Source organism: Rhinopithecus bieti, unplaced genomic scaffold, assembly GCF_001698545.2.
Source record: "Rhinopithecus bieti isolate Rb0 unplaced genomic scaffold, ASM169854v2 scaffold_1673, whole genome shotgun sequence".
NCBI lineage: Eukaryota > Metazoa > Chordata > Mammalia > Primates > Cercopithecidae > Rhinopithecus > Rhinopithecus bieti.
Genome location: NW_016804690.1, coordinates 652941 through 669426, shown reverse-complemented (window position 1 = coordinate 669426; position 16486 = coordinate 652941). Strand labels below are relative to the sequence as shown.

General features: G+C 42.8%; 1 pseudogene; it reads right to left on the bottom strand.

Annotated features, from left to right (window-relative positions):
* Positions 1 to 10469: 10469 nt before the first annotated feature.
* Positions 10470 to 11342, bottom strand: LOC108528228 (prohibitin pseudogene; annotated as a pseudogene).
* Between the last annotated feature and the right edge of the window lie 5144 nt (positions 11343 to 16486).

The following is a 16486-nucleotide window of genomic DNA, read 5'->3' as shown; positions in this document are numbered from 1 at the left end:
GGCGCGCCTGGCGGCCTGGGGCTGGGGCGCCCGCGAGAACAGGAGCCGCGCACGCCTGCGCGGGCCCGGCGGCGCGGACAGGGAGCTGCGGCTGCCGGCAGCCTTTTCTTTCTTCGCCTCGTACTTAAGTGCGGTCGGGGCCGCGCGGCGGAGCGGCTGGAGCGCGCGCCTCCTAGCGGAGCCGGGGCAATTGGAAGGCGGTGCCTTAGGAAAACAGAATGCTAGTGAATGGCACCGAGCCGCCCCAGAGCTACCGCCGTCACCTCCTCGGCGGCTCCGAGTTGTGCAAGGCAGGGGACCCTTTGCCTTCAGAACTGGGCGCCCGAGGTTGGGCGAGTGGACAAAGTCCTCCCGCGGCCGCGTCGCTGGGCCAGGCGGAGAGAGGCGGGCGGACCCCGGGGGAGGCCCGGGCCGCGCCGCGGAAACGACTCGACTCCCTGGAGGTGGCCAGGGCCGACCCTGTTCGGACAAAATGGAATTCCCCGTGTGGTTTCAGCCCGCGGCGCGTTCCCAGAGCTCCTCTGTGACCCGGCTCTCGGATTGTTCGCCTTTCATTTCATTTGCCGTTGTCCAAATTCTAATTTAAAACTCATGTGTTACTTGCTGTGAGGTTAACAAATGTACGCCGCAAACTGGATAAAGGGATAACTTTTATGTTGTGTATGTTTTACCACAATAAAATAATTTTTTTAAAAAAGCGTAAAATGTGGCAGGCAGCATTCTGAGGAGCTTCCCTGGGAGGTGCTGGGAACACCCTGCAAGCAGCCTCCCATACGGGGAGTCGGTGGATACCATCCTTTTCCAGGGAAGGAGGCCAAGGCCTAGGGAAATGGCAGGGCTCTCTTCCAAAGAGTAGCAGAGCAGGTTCAGGCTCTTCTTCCACCTTCCAGGGAGACACATACTCCGGGAACCCTAACTCCAGGAAGCCTCGTTCTAGTAAGTTGTCAGTGCAAGTTCACTCAGAATCACTTTTCTCTGCCTTTATACATGATTCTAGAACCTGAAGGGGAGTAAATCCCCTGGGTTTATCTAGTTTCAAGAACAGACAAGTCTTTCTTAGCCCACCATGTCCCTAACCAGAATCTCCATCGAACTCCCTGTTGCACCATCTCAGCTACTGTATGTGGCAATACTAAATTGCGGTTAATTCAATTAGAATTTAACGTTCTCGGCCGGGCGCAGTGGCTCACGCCTGTAACCCCAGCACCTTAGGAGGCCGAGGCGGGCGAATCACCTGAGGTCAGGAGTTCGAGAACAGCCTGGTCAACGTGGTGAAACCCCCGTCTCTACTGAAAATATAAAAATTAGCTGGGCGTGGTGGCACATGCCTGTAATCCCAGCCACTCGGGAGGCTGAGGCAGGAGAATCGCTTGAACCCGGGAGACGGAGGTTGTGGTGAGTGGAGATCGCCCCACTGCACTTCAGCCTGGGCAAGAAGAGCGAAACTCCACCTGAAAAAAAAAAAGAAAGAATTTAACGTTCTCAAAAAATCTGGTTTATAGTCTTGTTTTTCTTAAGAGGGTTATACTGAGTTAAGCAAAATAAATTCATCCCTCATTCAGTAAATATTTATTAAATACCTACCACATGATAGATATTCTTCTAAGTCCTAGGGATACATTAATGAACAAAAAGTTTAAAAGACAAGTGTAGTTATTGTGAACAAAATAGAATAAGGGAAGGGAAGGGGATGAGGTGTACAGGTGCAACTTTAAATAGAGTAGTCAAGGTAAGCCTCACTGAAAAGGCAGTGTGTGAGCACAGTCTTGAAGCAAACGAGGGTGTGACCTCCACGAAAATGAAGGAAGATTTCCAGGCAGAGGGAACAGCCAGCGCTAAGGCCTAATGTGGGAGCCTGCCTGGCAAATTCTGGGACCATCAAGGAGGCTAAGATAGCTGGAGCAGACGATGAGGGGAGAATAGTAGGAGATGAGATGGAGTGATATGAAGGGCCAGACAAGAAGGGCCTTGTAGGCTATTCTAAGGACTTTACCTTTGCTCTGAGTGAAATGGGGAGTTATGGAAAGGTTTTGAACAGAAGAGTGCTGTGAGCTGACATATTTTAAGAGGATCACTCTAGCTGCTGTGGAAAACTGAAAGTCAGCAGAAAACCATAAGAAACTCTTGTAATAAGCCAAGCAAAAGGTGTAAGTGGCTTGCGCAAGGGCAGTAACAGCGGCTATGGCAAATAGTGGTCAGGTTTTGAATATATTTTCAAGTCCAAACCCATAGAATTTCCTGACAGATGTGAAATATGAGAGAAAGAAGCCCTAAGTTTTTGTCCCAAAGGATGGAAGTTGCCACAAACCAAAATGGAGAAGACCATGAGTGGACCAAGTTACAGAAAAGAGGAGATCATTTGGGAACATGTTAACTTCCAGAATCTTAATAATAAAAGATACCCTAATACTGAAATTTAGCACATATGTGGGAAGCAATAATTTTTTTTTTTTAACTTTTAGGTTTGGGGGTACATGTGAAGGTTTGTTGCGTAGGCAAACTCGTATCACAGGGATTTGTTGTACAGATTATTTCATCACCCAAATAGTAAGCCCAGTACCCAATAGTTATCTTTTCTGCTCCACTCCTTCCTCTCACCCTCCACCCTCAAGTAGGCCCTAATGTCTGTTGTTCCCTTCTTTGCATTCATGAGTTCTCATCTATTAACTCCCTCTTCTAAGTCAGAACATGCAGTATTTGGTTTTCTGTTCCTACATTAGCTTGCTAAGGATAATAGCCTCCAGCTCCATTCATGTTCCCACAAAAGACATGATCTTGATATTTTTTATGGCTGCATAGTATTCCATGGTGTATATGTAGCACATTTTCTTTATCCAATCTGTCATTGATGGACGTTTGGGTTGACTCAACATCTTTGCTATTGTGAATAGTGCTGCAATGAACACATAAAGACACATGCATCTGTCTTTATGGCAGAATGATTTGTATTCCTCTGGGTATGCACTCAATAATGGGATTACTGGGTTGAATGGTAGTTCTGGGAAGCAACAATTCTTTTTGGTAACCTGCAGTTCATAAAGGGACTATTTTACACCAAAAAAACCTACTTCATATTCCACTGGGTTTTTTTTTAATTTTTTTGGCAGACAAAGAAGCCCCCAAAACAGCCGAAGATATTATGATCCACAGTCATCTAGAAAAAGAATTCTGGATATTGGTCACTAACCTTCCAGTTCTCACCAAAAAACCGTGTCTCATTACCACCCTAAAACTGGTTGTACACAATAGTAAATTATATTTAGTATGAGCGTTGGCAGCCCTGGCTTCTTAATAAAATAATTACAATAGAAATGGAAGCAAGGAGAGAAAAATTGGAATAAGACAGTCCAGTTCTATTTCTTTGCTGTCTGTTTACACAAATGCCCTGCCCAAGGGAAGGGAGGAGAAAAGGGACGGCAGTTGGCAATATGTCCTGAAACTCACTTCTAGCCAATTGAAAATTCCCAGCTGCCAAACAGCAGGTATATTGAGGACTTTCCTTTTTTTTTTTAATCACAGAAGCGTGAAACCAAAGAACCCTTGTCTGTGCTTCGGTTTCATTCTCTCAGATTCTGTACCACTCAAACATGGCTCTCAGATGGGTTGTTTTCTACCAAGTTTCACTTTCTCTCCACTCCCACCCTCACCTGCTTATTCTTTCAAGAGCTTCTGTTTGGTTTTCCCCACCCTATAATTCTCTATTCAACTCCAAGAAAGATAAGTCAAATTACCACATTCTGAGTGGGGAGGAGCTATCTTCTCTTTTGGTTCTCACCCCCCTTCCCTTGGCACAGTACAATTAATTATCTGTTTGGCTTGAGTTCAAATGTTTAAGTTCTCAACTTTCTCCCTGTGTTACTCTTTCTCATCTTCCACAGATGTTCAAAACTTTGAGTCCCAGTCTTCTCTCAGAAGATGAATTCCCATCTTACTCAGCCAACGAAACAGAAACTATTGAGCTTGCACTCCTGCAATACCAACTCATCTGGGTTCTTCTCTACCCTCTCCCCACTCCTTTTGTTGATCTATTTTACTAATACTCATGTGGCTGTATTTTGCCAGGCACTGTTCTAGACTCTAGAGGTAACAGAGAAGAGACTTGCCTTCATGGAGCTTACATTCTAGTTGGGAGGAGCTAGACAACAAACACATGAATAAGGTAATAATAAATGCTACGGAAAAAAAAAAAAAAAAAAAAAAAGCAACTAGGTAAACCTAAGAGAATCGCATCTATTTTAGATAGGCTGGCCAGAGAAGGCCTCTGCGGAATGAGGAGAGGGAGGGAATCGGACTCTAGGCAGGGGGAACAGCAAGGACAAAGAGCTTGAGGCAGCCTTGGGCTTGGCATCTCAAAGACATGGCAAAAAGGCCAGTGTGCCCAGGGCAGAGTGAACAAGGAGGGGAATGGTAAGAGAGGTGGAAGATGTAGCCAGTGCCCAGGTCGTGTAGGATCATTTAATATTCCACCAATTATCCTCTCTCTTGAAACCAGAGATACTCCATTTTTACAGATTCCTTAACCTGTACAGATTTATTCAGTTACCTCCTACATTCCCCTCAAGTTAGCAGTAATCTGAAAGAAAGATGGGGCAGAAGCTTGTGTATCAAGCCTCTTTGCATCCATTTATACTTTTCCTTCTGCCTTAAAAACCTTTCCCTCCGTCCACCTTACCCTATATGGTAAACTTCTATTCATCTTTCAAGTTCCTACCTAAATGCCTAAATGTCTCTTTTTTTTTTTTTTTTTAAGAAACAAGGTCTTATACTGTTACTGAAGTTGGAGTGCAGTGGCATGATTATAGCTCGCTGTAACCTCAAACTGCTGAGCTCAAGCCATCCTCCCACCTCAGCCTCCCAAGTAGCTGGAATTACAAGCATGCATCACCATGCCTGGCTAATTTTTAAATGTTTTGTAGAGACGGTGTCTCACTGTGTTGCCCAGGCTGGTCTAGAACTCCTGGCCTCAAGCAATCCTCCTGCCTCAGCCTCCTAAAGTGTTGGACTTACAGGCATGAGCCACTACACTGGCTAAATGTCACTCTTAAGGCCATGTTTGATGTTTCTCACACAGAATTAATCAATATTTCATGTATATTCCATAGTACCATGTTGTGGTATTTACAACATGACAGAAAAAAGCATATCTGTCTCCCTAACTAGCTGCAATTGCAAAAACTATTTCTTATTCATTTATTTGTATATCTTCAGACCTAACATTGTGCCTAGGGCATAATAGATACTCAATGGTATAGTACCTAATAAATGCTTACCATGCTCTCTTTTCTCTTTACTAGGTACGGGAATAGTGAGATTTTTGTCCTGATTCCTTCAATAGCCTTGGGCAAGTCTTCCTACAACTTCTCTTGCCTGCTGCAATTCATTCTATACCTTAGGGCTTAGCAAACTAGAGCCCAAATTTGGCCCTCCACCTGTTTTTGTATTGCCTATGAGCAAAATTCATTTTACATTTTAAATTGTGAGGGGAAAATCAAAACAAAACGAAGAATATTTTGTGATATGCAAAAACTATATGAAATTCAAATTTCAGTGTCCATAAATAAGGTTTTATTGGAACACTGTCACACTTATTTATTCACATATTATCTAGTGCAGCTTTCAAGCTACAACAAGAGTTAAGTAGTTACAACAGAGTCTGTACGGCCAGCAAAGCCTAAAATATTTACTATCTGGAAATGTTCTGACTTTTGCTCTACCCAACAGCAAGAATGGTCTTTTTAACACAAGTGTAATCATGTCACTCCCATGGTTAAAACTTTTCGTGTAAGTAGATGGGGTATGGATGGGCCAGAACTAAAGGCTGAAAGGTGTTGGGGTCAGGTGATGAATAGTACCCGGGAGTGATGAGTTACATTTTTCTCTCTTCTTCTATATGCTCTACATTTTAGATAATAAAATGGCTTTTAAAAAAGAAAAGCCTTCAGTTGCTTTTTATTGTTGTTAGGATAAAGAGTACTTCAACATGGCCTCTAGGCCCTCACATGGTCTATTTCATACTCACCCTCCAAGGTAGTTGGAGTAGGAATAAAGCCCAGCAGACGTATGTCTCCTCATATTCATGACAAAGGATTCAAAATTGGTAACATTGTAGGATAAATGCAGTGCTTTGAAGACATATATCTATGATATATGACTCTAGCTTGATTTGGCTAAAGTAATTCCCTGTTTTATTGGTAGCCCATGGAACAAGGAGCTCATGATTTCTTTTCTTCTATTGTCAGTATCTCTTCATTACCTCAACCCCTCCTCACTCATCTAGTCTACGTTTCAGCCTCATCCCTCCTCTGAAACAGCTCTTGCCAAAGTCACCAATGGCCTCTGTTTCACTGATCCAATAAACACCTTCAGTCTCGTCTTCCTCAACCTTCTAGAACCACTTAGCTGTTGCTCATTCCTCCCTTTCAAAACATCCTTTTCTCTTGACTTATATGACAAAGCTCTTACTGTTCTTCTCCTACCTCCCTCATTACTTCTTGGTATCCTTTGAAGGCTCATTTTTCTTCACCAGCCTTCACAGGTTGAAGGTCCTGTAGTCTCAGTCCTAGCCATTTCCTCTTTTCACTGACTACCTTCCCCTCTTCCTTAGAAAGTTGTCTTCACAGTCTTAAACCTCATCTACACACATCTCTCTCTCTTTTTTTTTTTTTTTCAGAGATGGAGTCTTGCTCTGTTCCTGGGCTGGAGTGCAGTGGTGCTGTCATAGTTCACTGCAGCCCCAAACTCCTGGAATCAAGCAAGACTCCTACCTCAGCCTCCGGAGTCTGGAACTACAGGTGCGCACCATCATGTATGGCTAATTTTTAACTTTTTAATTTTTTAATGTTTATGTATTTATTTATTTTTTTAGACAGAGTTTCACTCTTATTGTCCAGGCTGGAGTGCAATGGCAAGATCTCAGCTCACTGCAACCTCCGCCTCCCGGGTTCAAGCCATTCTCTTGCCTCAGCCTCTCTAGTAGCAGGGATTACAAGCATGCGCCACTATGCCAGACTAATTTTGTATTTTTAGCAGAGACGGAGTTTCTCCATGCTGGTCAGGCTGGTCTCGAACTCCCGACCTCAGGTGATCTGCCCTCCTCAGCCTCCCAAAGTGCTGGGATTACAGGCATGAGCCACTGCGCCCAGACTATCTTCATATTTTTTTATAGCTGCAGGATCTCACTGTGTTGTCCAAGCTGGTCTCAAACTCCTGGCCTCAAGCAATTCTCCTGGCTTGACCTCTCAAAGTGCTGAGATTATAGGTATAAGCCACCATGCCTGGCTAATTTTTTATATTTTCAACCTAGGCTGCTTCTCTAGGCTCTAGAACTGCACTGTCAAATGCAAAAATCACTAGCCACATATAGCTGTTGGGCACTTGAAATGTGGCTAGTGCCACTGAGAAACTAAATCTTTTATTTTAGGTTAAATATAAATAGCCACATGTGAGTAATGGCTAAAATACTCAGCAGTGTAGGTACAGAACACCTCCATCCTCACAGAAAGCTCTATTGAATAGTGCTGAATTTCCATATCAACATGTCTGAACTCAGCATATCTATTAAAACCAAGGGATAGTTTTTATTCCCAATCCTGGTTCTCATCTAGTACTTCCTATCTCAGTGTATGCCACGAGTGTTCTTCCATTTTCTCAAACCACAAACCTGAGAATCATGTCTGACCTTATTTCTCCCTCATCTCTAAGATCTATTCAATCATCAAGCTCTATTCATTCCATCTCCTCAATATCTCATCAAACTCCCTTCCTTTCTTCCTTGACTACAGCCATGCTATTCAAGCTACCATCATTTCTCATAAATCTGATCACAAGAAAGCACTGCTTGATGTCCTTCCTCAACTCTGCCTCCAAGCCCTTGAATGCCTGTCTCTGCCCATCCTTCAGTGGTACCAGGTACCATGGTCCTCTCCTTCTGTGAGACTCAGCCACACCATCTTTTTCAGTTTCCCTTTTGCCCTTCATGCTTCCTCTAGCAAATGCTGTAGCATAACTCCAAGGACCTCACCTTCACCATGTGTCACCACTGTATTCACTGTATTCATTACACTGGTTTGGGTTATTCAATTAATGTCAGTCTCTCCCACAATACTATAACCCACAGGTAGGGACTCTATTCATCCTTATTTAGCATGGATTCTTCAGTACTTAAAACAGTGCTCAGTCCATAATAGTAGAACGAATACATTAATTAATTAAAGAATGACTAAATGAATGATTTATTCATTTGTCTGTAGCTTACATGATTCGAGTCAGTGTTTTGTACATTTCCCAGTTCTATGGCCATAGATTATATCTGTCACCCCAAATAGCCATCTCATAAATGCCTACAAAAAGTTCTGATTGAATGAGAGTGAAAGGATCTATGGAATGTAAATCTCTTGCTGAAATACAGACCTAAAGTGCTTGCCCTTCTGATGATTGGCCAGTGGTGTTGTCTTTCGTAAAGAACTATATTTATGAGGCCAGGTTGTGGCTCGTACCTGTAATACTAGCACTCTGGGAGGCCGAGGCAGGTGGATCACTTGAGGTTAGGAGTTTGAGACCAGCCTGGCCAAGATGGTGAAACCCCATCTTTACTAAAAATACACTGGCCGGGTGCGGTAGATCACTCCTGTAATCCCAGCACTTTGGGAGACCAAGGCCGGTGGATCACCTGAGGTCAATAGTTCAAGACAAGCATGGCCAACATGGCAAAACCTTCTCTCTACTAAAAATACAAAAATTAGCTGGGCGTGGTGGTGGCTGCCTATAATCCTAGCTACTCAGGAGGCTGAGAAAGGAGAATTGCTTGAACCCGGGAGGCAGAGGTTGCAGTGAGTGGAGATTGTGCCATTGCACTCCAGTCTGGGCAACAGAGTGAGACTCTGTCTTAAAATAAATTAAAAAATACAAATACAAATACAAAAATTAGCTGGGCGTGGTGGTGAGCACCTGTTAACTCAGCTACTTAGTGGCTGAGACAGGAGAACCGCTTAAACCCAGAAGGCAGAAACTGCAGTGAGCCAAGACGGTGCCACTGTACTCCAGCCTGGGCAACAGAGTGAGACTCTGAGACTTTAGAAAGAAAAATTAAGCCTTCTCTATTGACAAGCAGGAGAATTTTAACCTGAAATAAAGAAAATAGGCTTCCAAATGCCACGAACTCACAAAGGCCCAGTGGCCACCAACAAAGTCTGTTGCAGCTTCCGTTCTCCCCGTTGCAAAGGGGCTTTATTCTACTCTTAAACACACAATGTCAGATGAGAATAATTTTAAATCATTTTAAACGTGGGATTTATTCAAGTAATTTTCAAGAATGGCAATGAAAAGCACACTGATTTTACAGATACATGGCCTAAGTTCCTTTGAGGAAAGGACCAGTTCTTAAAGTTCTTGGTATTCCCTTTAGCCTAGCACACAATGTTTGACTCTCAATTACTAAATGAATGTAATTGTGTTGCTGCCACAAAAGTTTTTCTCTGAATAGCTAAAGATAAATAATTAGAAAAGGAAAAACTTTTTCCTTTTCTAATTATTTATTAGAAAGGTGGCTCATGCCTATAATCCCAGCACTTTGGGAGGCTGAGGTGGGCAGACTGTCTGAGGTCAGGAGTTCAAGACCAGTCTGGCCAACATGGTGAAACCCTGTCTCTACTAAAAATACAAAAAAAAAAAAAAAAAAAAACTGGACGTGGTGGTGTGTGCCTGTAATCCCAGCTATTCGGGAGGCTGAGACGGGGTAATTGCTTGAATCAGAGAAGTGGAGGTTGCAGTGAGCCAAAATCACGCCACTGTATCCAGCCTGGATGACAGAGTGAGACTCATCTCAAAGAAAAAGAAAGAAAGAAAAACTAACTAGATGATTTTATATCATCATTTAAACCCCACTTATGAGGAATCCATAACTCACTTCTAATAACTGTTACATGTGACATTTAAGTTTGTTATTAATTGACAGTTGAGAATATTTCACTCCACCCCCTATTGTTGCCCAATGTAGATTAATTGAGGAAGAGTAACATTTTTTTGTATTTTATTAGGCAGGTTCAGAGAGCCGCCCAAGGGTAACATTTCTAAAAGTCTTGGCCAAACTGGTTTTTTATTGCTCTAGTTAAGGCCCAGAGGGAGCTTTTAAAAGGTCAGCAGAGAAAGTAAATTTAGGAGACTACAAAACTGAAAAAGGAGAGTAGTATCTACTTAGAGAGAATTTTCACTTCAAACTGATGAGTCCTCAAACTGTAACCACTGAAGATTTTTTTTCTTAAAGTAGTTGTTTTCTAAAATCTATTTTCTTTCTTTCTTTTTTTTTTTTTTTGTTTTTTTGAGATCTGAAGTGATTTTACCTTTATTTCCTTCACTTTTAGCCAATCAGGAAATTTCACAGTGATTTCTGGGGTGGGGCAGAAGGGAGGCGGTGTTAAGAATCATCGGGGCTGTGGCCGGTCAACCTGCAGAGGTGGAGGCAGTGTGGGCCCTCACTGGGGCAGCTGGAGGAGAACGGACTGCCCCTCGGCAGATAGGTGATGTTCCAAGAGTGTGAGAGCTGGCCCGCGATGTCCTCGGCAGCTTCCTGCTCGATCAGACCATTCCCTGCGATGGCTAGTGAGTTGGCAATCAGCTCAGCTGCCTTGGAGTCGTCCTCAGCAGAGATGATGGCCACCTTTTTCTGCTGCTCATCCTTTTCCATTGCAAATCTGGCCCTCTCTACTTCCTGCTGAGCCACCTGTTTGGCTTCCACCGCTTCTGTGAACTCTTTCCCGAAGGTCAGATGTGTCAAAGACACGTCGTCCAGGATGAGCCCAAAGGTGGCTGCTCGTTCCGTAAGGTCATCGCTCACCTACCTGGAGACCAGCTCTCTCTGGGTGATTAGTTCTCCAGCATCAAAGCAAGCCACCGCTGACTTGAGGATGTTGGTTGTGATGGACAGAAGCACACGCTCATCATAGTCCTCTCCTATGCTGGTGAAGATGTGAGGAAGCTGGCTAACAATGGGCCAGAAGAGGATGCGCAGTGTGATGTTGACATTCTGTAAATCTTTGCTACCAGTGATGACTGACACATTAAGTGGTCGAGAACGGCAGTCAAAGATAATTGGTTTTCGTACCCATGGGAGGAGAAAGTGAGTCCTTTCCCCTTCCACAATGTCCTGTACTCCATGGAACCCATCAAAGATGACAGCTCTGTGCCCAGCATCCACATTATATAAAGCAGAGTTCACCACGCCTCCTGCAACAGCTAAGGCCAGGCCAAACTTGCCGATGGACTCAAACACTTTGGCAGCCATGTTTTCTTCTGCTGGACCCTCTCACACCTGCTTCCACTCTGACCTCCACATGAATTCCCCAACCACACATACCCCGAAATCTATTTTCTTTTCTTTTTTTTTTTTTTTTTTTTTTTTTAGACGGAGTCTCGCTCTGCCGCCCAGGCTGGAGTGCAGTGGCCGGATCTCAGCTCACTGCAAGCTCCGCCTCCTGGGTTTACGCCATTCTCCTGCCTCAGCCTCCCGAGTAGCTGGGACTACAGGCGCCCGCCACCTCGCCCGGCTAGTTTTTTGTATTTTTTAGTAGAGACGGGGTTTCACCGTGTTAGCCAGGATGGTCTCGATCTCCTGACCTCATGATCCGCCCGTCTTGGACTCCCAAAGTGCTGGGATTACAGGCTTGAGCCACCGCGCCCGGCCTCTATTTTCAAATATACATCACATTTACCACATCTAATAGAATAAATATGATATTGAAAAAAGTAAAGTATGCTTATACAAAAGAACTGACTATAGTTCTCCCTGTCCATTTAAATATGCATTTAGCCCAGCATGGTGGCATGCGCTTATAGTCCCAGCTACAAAAATAAATAAATAAACATGCTTTTCTTTACCCCGATTATCAATTTACATTAAAGTTTTCAATTTAATTCAATAAACACGATAAATATCTATTATGATCCAGTCACTGTCGGGGCATATCTATGTGAAATGAAGTACACATAAAATTGAAGGCATTTGGCCAGGTGTGGAGGCTCACGCCTGTAATTCCAGTACTTTGTGAGGCCGCAGAGGGTGGATACCCTGAGGTCAGAAGTTCAAGACCAGCCTGGCCAACATGGTGAAACCCCATCTCTACTAAAAATACAAAAATTAGCCAGGTGTGGTGGCACAAACCTGTAGTATCAGCTACTCGGGAGGCTGAGGCAGGAGAATTGCTTGAACCTGGGAGGTGGAGGTTGCAGTGAGCCAAGATCGCCTGGGCAACAGGGCAAGACTCTGTCTCAAAAAAAGTAAAATAAAATAAAATAAAACAAAATAAAGAAAGCATTATTTTAAGAACCTATGGGAAGAAAATATTTTCATTGCCATATTCGTGAAATTGGCACTTTTGTTCCTCATTTTATGAATAAGGAACTTGAGGCCCACAGAGAAGTCAAGTAACTTGTCTGAAGCCTCCCAGTGGGTAAGTGGCAGAAGCTAGGATTTGAACCCAGATGCATTGAGTCCAGAGTCTACATTCTTAATCCCTGTGCTATTGCCCCTTTACCACTGTTCTATTCTTCAACACTTCTATACTGAGTATGAGAGAAGGCAAGGGGCCAGCCGGTGAAAGGTAAGTAATTCAAAGCACATGCAATCTAGCAGAGGAAAACGTACCTATGAGCACATGACTGAAATGAAATGCACTGGTGCTCTGGCTGAAGTCCACACAAGGGATAGTCACCTTATCCCCTGACCCTCCCAGGATGAGATAGTCAGGAAAGCCCTCACTGGGAGGAGGGCTGATTAACTGAGTCCAAAAGATGAGCTCACCATCTTTGGTTGGTTCCGTTGGTGTATTTTCTATTTCGCCTATTTGAAGCCTTGATTTACTAGGAAAAATTTTTATTTCATTGAAACTAAGTTTTATTGTCTACTATATACATAGCAATATGAAGTATACAAATAAGACATCGTCTGTGCTCTAGAGGAGCTTATATACTCAGGAGAGGGGAAATGCAGGCAGAAATAATAATATGTCCACCATTTATAGCACAATTACTATATGTCAGGCATCATGCTAAGCCCTTTACAAACATTTCCTCATATTAATTTCATTAACCCTACAGGAAAGTACTATTATCTCTATTTTATAGATAAACTAAAGCTTGGAGATGCTAACTTACTGACTGATTCAATAGATAACTTTCTAAAAACCTGCTATGTATGTGCTGGATATATTCTAAACTTTAGGGATACTGTGGTGAAAAAGATAAGTTCCTCCTGACCTGCCCTGCTCTCTAGATGTTTTTATTCTTTTTTTTTTTTTTTTTTTTTTTTTTTTTTTTTTTTTTTTTTTTTTTTTGTAGACAGGGTCTCACTCCGTCACCCAGGCTGGAGTGCAGTGGCACGATCACAGTTCACTGCAGCCTCAACCTCCCCTGGTTTAGGTGATCCTCCCACCTCAACCTCTGGAGTAGCTGGGACTACAAGTGCATGCCACCATGCCCAGCTAATATTTTGGTATTTTTTTGTAGAGATAAGATTTGGCCACGTTGCCCAGGCTGGTCTCAAACTCTGGGGCTCAAGCTGTCTGCCTATCTCGGCTTCCCAAAGTGCTAGGATTATAGGTGTGAGCCACCATGCCCAGATTAGAAGTTTTTATTCCAATTGGGGAAGACAGATGATAAACAAGTAAATAAGATAAATGCTACAAAGACACTAAAATAAGATGGTGCAGTAGTGACTGAGGTGGGGCATTTTAGAAATAATGGTGAGGAAAGTTCTATCCAAAGAGATGACATTTGAACTGAGATCTGAGTGACAAGAAGAAACTATCCTCAGAAGACCTGAATGAAAAGGGTCTCAGGCAGAAAGACGAGCAAATGCAAAAACCCTGGAAAAGTGAGCTTGGCATGCTGGAGAGGCAGAAGAAAGGCCAGAATGGCTAGAGCAGAGGGCTTCACCCCAAATCACACAACTCATAAATAGCAGAGATGATTCAGATCTGTGCCTGCCTAAGGTGAAAACCACTATGTAGTATTGCCTAAAGAAACAAATAGAATGTTCTATGTGTTGTCATCACTGGGTGTGTTTTTAGGTTAACCTGAGCAATATCCAAAGGCAAGGGAACATATGGAATCAAAAGTCGAAAGAGAGGAAACTGTTGCAAACAGAAAAGCTTCCTCTAAAACAGGAGATACAAAGACAAATAAGGCATTGTATGCATGAGCTGTATCAAACCCTGCTTCATTAAACCTTGGTCTTAATCTCAAACCATTATGCATCCTCAATTCTTATCTTAGACTGGAATCCCTGGCAGGGTTGATGGAATGCATCTCTGATACTTCAGATTAGAAGTTCAAATAAGCTTAATCTAAAAATTTCTTCCTGCTTCTCCCAGGTGCCAGCAGAGAGCTATTCAGTCTGAAGGGTTCACTTTTCTGGTGGCTCCAAGAGAAGAGCCATCTGGGCAAGGCGGCAGCAGCCATCTGGGCAAGAAGTCCTGCAGGAGGTGGTGCAGAGCTGACTAGTCAGGCTGTGATTAAACTGGTGTGTGAGTGGTAAGTTCAGACAGGAGCTGTTACTGAGATAGTAATCATAAGGTAAGTGGCAGAGAACCAAATTGTGGGCAGAGCAGGCTCAAGTTGCCAGGCAAGCTGTCATAGACAAGGAGGGCAGAAAACCTTATTGAAACATAACACCACAGATGAATCTAAGACAGATCTGTTGTTCTGACACCTAGCTGGGTCAGGGAGCCCATTTTTACTGGAGTCAGCCTGGAGTAGCTCTAGGCTAACTGGGTAACTCTGCTCCAAAGAAGTCTCAATCTGTATTTCAAGGTTGGGCCCCTCCCCGTATCCAGGCACACAGATTGTCTTACTCTAGCTCAACTGGGAGAGGAAGTTTAGCCTAATTTCCCTGCTAATAGTTGGCATTAAAGAAGGTGCTTTTTCAGAGTGTGGTCTGTATGTTCTGCCTGCCTGATCTGTGGGTGGTAGGCAAAGGTGCACATCTACTCTGAGATCTATAAAGGCAGCTCTTCTGAAAAATGGGCTGAATTATCAACCACGTTCTTTCATGATGTGATTAGAAAAAAAACCATGTGTAGCAGTAATAGGAACTACCTTTGATTTTTAAGTTCCATGACAGATCTTGAACGTATACAACATATAATATCTTATTAAATCTCAAAGCAACCCTATGAAATTGATACTATTAATATTCCCAGTTTACAGATAAAGAAATTTGAACTTAGATAAGTAACTTATATAAGGGGTACAAATGAGAAGCAGTAACAGGTCACTCTAATGCAAAAGCCTGTATTCTTCATTTTTTAAATCAACTTTATTGAGGTATAATTTACATACAAAGTAATGCACGTATCTTAAATGTATAGTTATTTGAGTTTTGACAAATGTATACACCCTTGCAAATACAAACAGATCAAGTTATATAGCATTTCCTTCACCCTCATACCCCTTTGTATTAGTCTTCCCTACACTGGCGACCATAGATCTGCTTTCTGATGCCAGAGACCAGTTTTCCATGTTCCAGAATGAATAAAATGAAATAGTATGTACTCTTTCGTCTTGCTCTTCTTTTGTTCAGCATAACGTTTTTGTTGTTGTTGTTATATTTTTGGGGGAATTATAATTTGAAATACTTGTACCCTACACAGATAAGTATCTGTTTCTCAAAGAGAGATTTCAATTTTGAGTCTCTTTTTTTTTTTTTTAAGACAGAGTTTCACTCTTGTTGCCCAGGCTGGAGTGCAATGGCACCATCTCGGCTCACCGCAACCTCTGCCTCCTGGATTCAAGCGGTTCTCCTGCCTCAGCCTCCCGAGTAGCTGGGATTACAGGCATGTGCCACCACGCCCGGCTAATTTTGTATTTGCAGTAGAAATAGGGTTTCTCCATGTTGGCTAGGCTGGTCTCACACTCCTGACCTCAGGTGATCCGCCCACCTCAGCCTCCCAAAGTGCTGGGATTACAGGCATGAGCCACCGCACCTGGCCTGAGTCTAATTTTTATATACAATTTTAAAAGTCATATGAATAAGATCAAACCTTGCTTGTATTGTGCAAAGCAGAATTGCCATCTGTTTGCCTCTTACAGTGTTATATTTTTTAAGTGTGAAGGGGTTTCCCAAGCTTTACTAGGTATAGCTGACAAATACAATTATATATATTTAAGATATACGACATGCTTTGATATACATATAAACGGTAAACTGATTACCATGATCAAGTTAGTTAACACACCCATTACCTCACATAATTACCATTTGTGTATGTGTGGTGAGAACATTTAAGACTTACTCTCTTAGCAAATTTCACTAGTCAGCATAATCTTTTGAGATTCATTCATGTTATGGCATATATCAGTTATTCATTTCTATTATTGCTAAATAACTTTCCACTATTTACATGTACGACGATTTTTGTACCCATTCACCTACAGAGGGATATTTGGGTTGTTTCCTATTTCTCTGACTATTGTGAATAAACCTGCTATGAACATT